This window comes from Catharus ustulatus, chromosome 8 (genome assembly GCF_009819885.2).
Source record: "Catharus ustulatus isolate bCatUst1 chromosome 8, bCatUst1.pri.v2, whole genome shotgun sequence".
Classification (NCBI taxonomy): Eukaryota; Metazoa; Chordata; class Aves; order Passeriformes; family Turdidae; genus Catharus; species Catharus ustulatus.
This window is the reverse complement of record NC_046228.1, coordinates 21440844-21450924: the sequence shown is the minus strand read 5'-3', so window position 1 is coordinate 21450924 and position 10081 is coordinate 21440844.

Below are 10081 nucleotides of genomic sequence, written 5' to 3'. Positions count from 1 at the left end.
TTGGCTCACCTGGGGGGCTGTGGGACAGGTGAGACCCCTGCCCTGCTGGCTGGGTTGGTGTGCTCAGCTTCCAGCTCACCTTTCCTTGCAGAGAGCCAGCTCTGGCTGCTTCCTGACAGGCTGTTCCTCTCACAATCTCCACAGCTTTTAAAGACTGATGATCTCAGCAAAAGTGTTAACCCATTTTCCTTTACAGAAGAGCAGAAATGGTGGATTCATGCAGGAATCAAACCTACCACTAATGATACTGAACCGTGGAAGGAGAAAATGAATAGTCTTACATTGTTTCCACTCTTCCAGGGATAAGAATGCTGGCCTGGACACTTTGGGTGCTCTCCTTCTTAGACCTCCAAGCCTTCCTATACACCTATAGAAGTGTCCTGGAAATGATACCATGAATTTACAAGCAGAAGAAAATAACTTGTGTGAACACTTAGAACTCTTGGAGTTCAGTCGGTCTTTCAGTTTTGTGCCCTTCACCCCAACATTGTTTCACACAGGTGCCATGAGGAGTATCACTGCACAAGCAAGTGGCATGAGACTGAAAAAAAATGTTAAAAATTGCTCTTTGAACAGTCAGTAAGACAGATGGGATCTCTGGAAGCTGTGGTCAACGCATCAGGATCTTCTTTTCTTCTTCCCCTTCTTTCCGCTCATGCCTTCCTCCCTCTGCCCCTGCTGATTTTGCTGGAGACTCAGCCCCGTTCCTGGAAGAAATCCATTTGTGCTTACTGCTAAACTCTGCAGCAGCTGCTCAGACCTTTTCCTACCACTGTGTTGTGATGCAGTCATGATTTTACCAGAAAAGTGGTGTTCGCCTGCCATGAACCCGAAAGAGTTCAACACTGATTAGGAAGGAAGGCTGGCTGGCAGGCAGGCAGCATGACTGACTAAGCCTGGTTTCCTTAGGAACCCGGACTGAAAAAGTGAGAAAGTAAGAGCATGTGTGTTCTGGTAGGCAGTGAATAATCCATTAAAACTCTTAATTAAAAATTTAAACATGTGTCTGCTAATTACATCACCCTTCTCCTGCCCTCAAAAAGCAGCAAATGAGCATGGTTGCACACCTGCCTGTGTGTTTATTTCCTTAGGATGCTGCTCACTTGCTCAGAAACACAAATACCAGCTCAGGTAGCAGCTGCCATTGCAAAAACATTCTGGAGAAAAGTGATGACAAATATTTTCTTTTTGTTAATGAATGGCCAAACTGTTCACAGAAATCCTGCTCACTGTTGCTGCACGTCCTGAATTCGCTGATGTTTTTTACATACCAATCCTGATGCTATGAGTTCTCATCTCAGGCAGGGCTATTTAATGCCAGCAATACATACTTGACTGAACAGCTACCTGAAGACCTGTGAGAAGAGAAAGAGATGGGCTAAATGTTTTTAAAAGCAGTCTGCAAGGATACGGAATTGGGCATTGGGCATAAGGACATGGGCATTGTCTGTAAACTCCAAACTTGCAGAGAATGGTCTGCCAAGGCTCTGGACTCTCTGGAGATTGTGAATCCTGCAGGGATAGTGTGGTGCTCCACATCTGAAGCACACATGGAGTGAGGAGCCTTACCATAGCAAAGGCACAGCTGAGATTAAGTGTTATCCACACAAATGGGCACTCCTAGCAAATGGAACCCGCTTCCCCCTCTGTAAGTCACCCTGCAGTGAATCTCCTCTGGTATACGTAGCCTCTTCAGCTGCTCTGAGTTGGCTGGGTTGCAGCCACTTGACATCAGGCCACAGCCTCTGATTTGGGAAGGCTGTTTTATTCACTGCCTAGAGGAGTAGGATCATGTTCAACATTGCTGTTGTTATTTATTACAGTCATGAATTTGGCAGGAATTAGCCAGATTCTGGCAGGTAGCGTATGTCTCTGTATATCAGAATAACTGTGCTGTCCTATAGTGGGTACACTGGGTGAAAAATCAATTCCCTGCTTTTTGGCTCCTGTCAAAACAGCAGAGGCCAGAGCAGGAGGGCATGTGTGTCCACTGGCACACATATGGACACTCTCACCAGATGCTCATCCTTGAGACCTGCCTTCAGACCATGGTCCTGCTGTGGCACAGACTGCTGAACCTCTTAGGGAAGGGTCCAGCTGGGATGTGGGTTTGTTTCCTGGGGGCACTGAGAACCTTACTGGTACTTCTCAAGGCCCTCTTTGACTGACCTAAAAAGGACTCAACAGACAGCAAGAAACTCTGAACTCCTACACCCCGACACTGTGCATCACTAACAAAGCACTGCCTCAAGAATGAATGACCTTATGAGGTTATCTTTAAAGTGATATTTTAATGCATTCTCTGACTGTTTAAAAGCTTCACAGATGATGTCTGGGGATGACGTACTGGAGAAGGCTTCATTATCCTCAGGGGTACAGGCAAGGAGACGGCTGCTCCACTGCTGAGTTTCCCATGCTGAGCTCACATTCATCCAAGATGGCTGGAGCCAGGCAACTCAATTTAGGGGCTGTCAGAATCACTGGATGATTTTTCACTGAAGTGAAGCATCTGTTATTGCAGGGTAAAGTTATTAACTGGCCCTTCCTTTTAAAAAATGGAGGATTGTTAAAATCTGAGGTATATGCAGAGTTTAGGATGCCATAGGGCAAATCTAGGAGCGTGTGAAATCCCTAAGCAAGGTTAATTGGCTCTAGGCAGAAGTACGGGGGCTGGCAGGATTGGGCTCTCATCACAAGGGAGGGAGCCCAGAGGTGCAATTCAAAAGAAAGGCCTGTGTTAACAGGGTATCAGCTCCCAGTCCCAGGCTGAAATTCCCTGAAAGCTCATCTCTGCTCCTTTTGCCCTTCCCCAATTTGACAGGAGTGTGATGTGAGTATCTGTGTGGTTTGCTGGACAGCACTGCCCTGCTCCGTGGGGTCAGGGCAGGGGAGCTGGGATGAGGGAGAGGTCAGTGAGGCAGGGTTTGACACAGGCTCATCCTCTGCTAAATGCCCTCAGGTCACTCTGCTGGGCAATGCTCACTCTGCTGACCAGGCTGAGCTTTCTGTGTTGCTTTTGCCCGGCTGGAAGCCGGTAGTGGCAGAGCCCTTGAGGACAGCCTGAGGCACTTCACTTGTTTGTCCTCTCCAGCCCAGACTGATGGCACAGAGTGGAGCAGCGTGGTGGGGAGAGCCAAGGCACAGGCACAGGGCCTGGGTTTCTGCAGGTCAGCATCACCACCCTGCGTGCTGCAGTGGAGGAGAAGCACCCAAAGCTTACACCAAAACCTCTTCTGGGAGTGGGAGGATGTGTCCACAGCTGCGCTGCCCAGACAAAGCTCAATTACGTTCCATTTGTGTAAAGAATGAGTGTGTTCAATCCAAAAAGAGTAACAACCAAAAAGTCATTTCATTGAGTAGCAAGATCATCCACCACTTGGGAGCACCCAGAACTATTTACAAAATGTTTTCATACTTCAACAAGGAAGAGGCTGCATATTTCTGATTGTGGAGCAGAAGGCAATCCTATAATAATGCCTCATCTTTACCAATCATTCCAAATTATTCACATGAAATATCCTGCTTTCTTTTTTGGACTGTAATGAAGCTCCTGTTGAACCAATTATTCACTAGCTATTCATGTATTGTCAAAAAGGAAATCGCAGAAGCTTTGTCATTAGGAATAAGATTTGATTGGCAAGACACATAGCTTTGGGGTGGGTTTGCTTATTCCACCTTTTTGCTCTCAAGCCATAGCTTTCAGCTGGCAATTTCCACTGCTATAATCTGATGGAAAGTGATAAAATGCATCAGACTGCAGTACTCAAATGAGAAAACACTCCAGATTAGTAGGAATATAATTATGTTTTTCATGACATTGATTTTTTATTTTCTAACTGATAAAAGTAAACAACTAAGGGGAGGGGGGGGAGTGCCAAAAACCAACATTTAGACTTTAGTGGGATAATTAACTCAGCAATTAAACATATTTTGTATGCAGCATTTGTCCTCCAGAGCACACAGCATATGTGACGTTTGTCCTTCATTCAAATTCTTGCTTCTTGCAATCTTTTTATTTCAGGAGTGGCAGCCAGTGGGAGTCCTGCATGAAGGCCCCTTCCATAACACTTGCCTTTTAAAGTTGAGTATTCACAGCTAGGATTTGGAATGAAAGGGGCAGCCAAACAGAATTGTGAAATGAGCAGAATTGAGAGGCAAGAGGTCTGTGCAACAGGAATTTGTGTGTGTTTTCTTTTTGCCAGTGATGTTTGGAGGGAAAGTAAACCAAGCCCCATGTGATGCTTTCTGCCCTGTGTGCTCCCCACCAGCTGCACAACTCTGCTGTGACTGAGGCTGCAATGGCAAATGCCCTGTGCTTTGCTCCCACTTGATATCACAGCATTGGGATGAGCAGGTTATATCCATGGAAAATTAAAGAGCAAGAATTAAAGCCAATTAAATCAAAGAGGCCAATCCTAGGGCTCCCTGCTGGTGTAACAGAGTTGATTTCTCACTACTGTGTGAAATACAGGAAGAGACATAAGCAACAATGGATTGTTAGAAATCTCACTGGCCTTTTTAGCACAGGATAGCTCTTCTGTCCTCAGTTCATCAAAGAGTGAGTGTGTCTTCAGGGAAGCTGATTTTCTCAGAGTTTCTCTCCTGTGATACAGAGGAGATGTCCTTCCCACTGCCCCATCTTTATCTCTTTTAGAAAAATGAGGTCATTAGGAAAACAGGATAAATAAAACATACTCCTTGTGACTTTGTAGGCGGGATGAAGAGGGACAAGCAAACACTGTGTCAGGCAGAGGTGAGCAGATCTGTCATGCTCAGGATGACACTGTACTTCTGCGTGTCAACAAAAACTGCAAAGCTGTAGCTGATACTGTGCAAGTTAATACCCAAGCACACTACAATTATCTTTTCTCTTTGAGACAACAATATGTGAGGCTTTCTTCAGGGCAGAACTCTGAGCCTCAGGGAAACTCAAATAACCTCCTACTCTGTGAGACTCCCATGGCCCAATTTAAGCTGTGCTGCTGCTGCAGGGTAGAAGGGCTAACTTCTGAGCTCGCATAAATTTCTATAGTAAACACACTATGACAAGTCATTCCAAATTAATTTCTTCCTTTCCCAAGCTGAATTTGCTGGGTTATGTGCTAAAATCTTGTTTCTTGCTTTGTCCTGAAATGTTGTGGTGCATAATAAACATCAAGTCTCAAAAGGCTGTCTTACTGCTAATTTCAGGCAATGAAATATATTACATACATATTCCTATTACATGCAAAACACCCTGTATCTGGAGCACAGCCTACCCCAAATCCAGAATGTTCATCTTGTGAAATCTGTCACCATTTATGGAATGCAAAAGTTGCACTGACAAATGCTTTTTACTATCAGACATAAAATGTGTTTGTTATTGTACTGACCTTGGGAGACAAATAGGGAAGCTTTGTCCTTACCCTGCAAGACAGCCACAGCAGCTGGCTATGCTTTAGGACAGGCCAGACTAAAATAGGTCTGTCCATGTGAGTGGCTGATAGAAGAACCATGGAAATCCTGCAAGTTGAGTGCCATTAATAGACCCCCAAGTAAGTAATATCTCTGAAAATGAATCCCCAAGTTAGATCAATGATTTAATTTATAATTCACTGATCCACAGATATGACAACAACAATCTAATCTTTTGAAAAAAGCTACTGTGATTGGTAACTGACTCACTCCTTAAAAAACCCCAAACCTACTCTTTTTATAAAGCTAACTGGGGCAGGAGATGTGTTTGAACTCTGCCTTGTCCTCTGGAGGGACACTGTGTAGCCAGGGCAGCATGGCCTTCTCATCACTTACATTTGGTAATTACCATCACAGAAGAACAGCCAGCAAATATAGAGGGGATGAGGGAATATAACTATTCCCAGGGACCCAAAAAATAGGTGTGTTCCAAGTAGAGCAATTTTTAAGTACAGTGAAGTGTTACTTCTAGCATGGATATGAAAAATAATAGGTAGAATGAGAGGTGATTTTCAAGCTGAACCTTTTTTGAAATATTCTCTCATATACTGTTATTATTCCACAGTAATGCTTCTTTTAGGGCAATATTTTACACCAATGTTACCATCTCCATGGCACCACAGACAGGGAGGCTTTCTAAGCACACAATTTCTCTCATACTCAGTTTAGGAGCTCTTCCATTTCTTTATGCATTTACACTGCACCACTGACTTGAGATATTTGATCCAGAATAATGATAATGCTTTGCTTTTCTTCATTCCAGCCCTAACTCAACCTCCTTTACAAATGTCACTCGGGAGTGCCAGGGCCTTGGGAGGCAGAAAGCCCAGCCAAAACTTGTCTGTGAGCACCTGGCAAAGTGAGGACCTGAAGATAGATGCACTCAATCCTTCTCTCACTTGAGAGGCAGCTCAGGTCGACATGACTCTAAACTTTGGAGATGATCTGCCTGCTAAGCCACAGCACATTTGTGATTTGCGGGTTTCCAGTTTGACTTGGCTTCATTTTTTAACTTTTGCATTTGGCAGCTGACGGCTATTAACTGTCACACTCCAATAACCAGGGGGTAGTTAGAACAGCATTAAATATTTGCACTGTGCAGCAAGGCTATACTTCATCTCAGCACACATGAATCCCGTGCTCTTTTCACACTGGAAGAAAACCCACCTTATTGCTATTCAAATCTATCCGTCTCCCTTCCATACTGCCATTACACATGCAAGGCTCGTCAGTGTCACTGACACAAAAAACCCCTCGTGCTTTATGCCAACACCAGCGACACCTGAAAAAAAACCCAGATACAAAGGAATTACTGTTTTTAAGAATTTTGTTTATTTGGTCTTCATTTTCTAATAAGGTCACTTATTCCATGTCTTCATAAAGGTATTTCTCCTGCCCTGCAAGGCTGCACAAGGAGCAACTTATAGATAGTTCTATATGAAAAGTGGGTTTTGGTCACTGAGGTTTCTGAGGTTTGTCCATTTTGTATGTCCCTGGTTAAATTATGAAGCTTTGTTTTGAAGACAATTCCGGCCCCCCCCCACCTTCCTCCCCCATCTAAACTGCCATTTTGAGTCTAATCTTTTAGGAAATATCCTACATAGGCACTCCTTGTGGTGCGCTTTTAAAAAAGCAAAATTTATTTTGGCCTCTGCAGGAAGCATTTAAAGCACATAATGAATAATGTTTGACACAGGAGTCAGTTAGCAGTCATTTTAGATTAATAACACTGCCCAGAAAAAAACCTTGCAGGGGATTAGACCGAGGGAAAGATGCTTAGGCAATAACCTCTGAGCCAGCTGGTTGCTGAACTATTCACAATAGACATAACTATCTCTGAAGGTCTTAAGTGTGAGAATTATCTCTGGGAAGAGAACAATGAGTTAGTGAGATATAAAACAATAGTCTCATGCTCTAACACAAGCAGTTAGCACTGCACATGTTCTCTTCTCAGTTAATCTGCAAGACTTTCAGACAGTAGCAGTTGGTGCCCAAATTAAGACTTCCTCCTTCCCTTTGATCTTATGTAAAAACTAATGAATTGTATAATCTCCAACACCTCTGAAATCCTGCTGGTTAAAGGGAAACTCTCCCTACCTTTCCCATGCCTGTCTCAATTCGCTAAATGGGAGCTATATTTAACAGCAGGCCAATCACATGATCACTGAAAAGGAACAGCACAAGGATCTGTAATCCTAATGCTCTGGAGCTGTGATTGCTATAAATCCTTTGCAGAATGATTTCCTTTAAATCCCAAACATGTCATCACACTTTTAATTAACATTTCTTTATAAAAACTGTGGATAAGACCCTTTAAATTAAAGATTGTTCCCAGACTTGTCATCTTAAAACAGTGTGCATTTCTATTGTCATTTTCATGTAGCATATTTTATTTCACTTTCATATAAGGAAAGCTTTTTACTTCCCCTCTCCCCTCCTTTGCCTCTCCTATCTTAACCCTCACACAAGTAGTAACAGCTAGCCCTATTTTTCAAGGGTAAACAAATAGGTCTACATTAGTTCACACACAAGAGAGCATTCAAATATTCAAAAATCCAGCAATGAGCACAGGCAGAGATGTGGCTGATACTGCCCTACTAGAATTATTATTATCACTTTCACTTCTCATATTTACCATCTAATTGAGCTTATCATCTTTACAGACAGAAAGAGATTGAGAGAGGAAAGTGATTTGCCCAAAGTTAAGACAGTGGATCACCTGCAGAAACAGAAACACAGCCTTTATTTCCTGATTCCCAGCTCATCATTCTGTTCAGCTATTTAGCACATGGCTTTCAGAATACTGGACCTGTTTCTTTGCCTGTAAATCTGAGCAGCATTGCTACACACCTGGTATTTAAACAAACCTAAAATGCTCAATGCTGGGCTCAGGAGATGCAGTTTTATTTCCAGCAAAGGGAAAGTTTTATACAAGTGAGGGATGCTTTGGTTGTTAGCTAGTAGGAAATGGATTTCCAATATTTGTCTTCCTGGTAGTAACCCAGGTAAAAATGCTGTGTTTGAATAATGGCTCAAGTTCAGTGACAGAGCCACTTTTGTCATCCCATCTGAGATTTGAGACCGTGGCACACATCACTGGCAGACAACTCTTTCAATGATGTTTTTATGAAAGCTCAGTTTTTTAACACACCTCTATGTGGAGTAAGCTGGAAAACAGAGGAAGACTATTTGTGAGAGAGAATATTAAGGGTGACAACATTATCCATTGTACAGATAAACCTCCCCTTCAGCAGTAATAAGTAGGAAAGCAATACAGATCCTGCAAAAAATCCAGAATGAAATTGTCAGGCAATCTGACAGCACAATCTGAAACTATTTAGCATGAATTAGCAATATGTTTCTAAGTATCTATATAGCATCCAAAAATATCCATTGACAGATACTGGAGAAATAAAGAATGGCTAAATAGAGCAGGTCAGACTCTGATGCCCTTCTATGAATTGGGTAGCAGTTTATTCCTCAGCTGCTCCCACTGGCTTCAAATTAAGCTTTGTAGCTGACACTCAAAGCCAAATGTCAGGAGCCCAAGCTCATTGAACAGATCAGTGGAAAAGCTCAGAACAGAACCTCTGACTTGCCTCTTGCATCCTGAACTGAAAACAAGGAATAGAGGAATGCAGGAAGGCAGGAAGGCAGGAAGGAAGGCAGGAAGGAAGGAAGGAAGGCAGGCAGGGAAGGAGAAAGTCTCCACAATGTTATGACTACTTGCCTTTACAAATCCTCATTTTCTTCACAGTATACAAGTGTCTTGTAGTTTAATTGGTAAGATAAACAATATTTACATACTTATATTAATTTTAAATGACCCATAATTATCAGTCCAGAACATTGGTAAAGTTGTTTCAAAAGGAATGGAAAGTGTCATGGGTGTAGAGCAAGAGGAACAGCAAATTTAACCACCACTGGGGTTTTCCTTACTGACAGGCAAACTCATGTAGTAAGAGTGGTGTGGCATATGTGACCATATATTAAAAGCAGGGACTGCAACACATCCATCTTCAGCCTGTCAGTTTTTCTTGATTAAAACACATCCCATGGATACATCAAGTTAAGAAATTAGAAATTAACTATGGGATGTAAAAAATCACATTCTTCTGATCAACCCATAAAGCCTGAAGACCATGCACATTGCAGATTCTTAGTTTTATTTCCCACTCTATTTTCACTCCAATATATTAATTTCTCTTCCTCTCACCTATGCTAGAACATGAGAAACGTACAGCCTAAAGCTCTTTTGAGAGCAGCACTATGGTGAAACCAGAGCAGTCGTATTTGCACGAAGCTGTTCAGGAGCAGGGTGGCAGAGACAAGGTCTGTACGTGGAGCCTTTCCCAGGTGTGAGGCAGGGGCTGTGCAGAACAGGGACTCACCGTTCAGTGCCCTGCGCTCGCGGCACTGCAGCTCCATGGACCCGCCGGGATCCGCACAAGTCGCTGGCTGATGTACTTCCAGGAATCCCACACCAGGTGATCTCTAAGCTGACAGAGCCTCTTGTCCAATGTGTCAGATTGGACATTGGACCCAATAAGGGAATTGGGATCTCAGCCTTCATTCCTCTCCATGCTCTTTCCAATACACAAACTGCCATAACAGCATTCAATCTCTG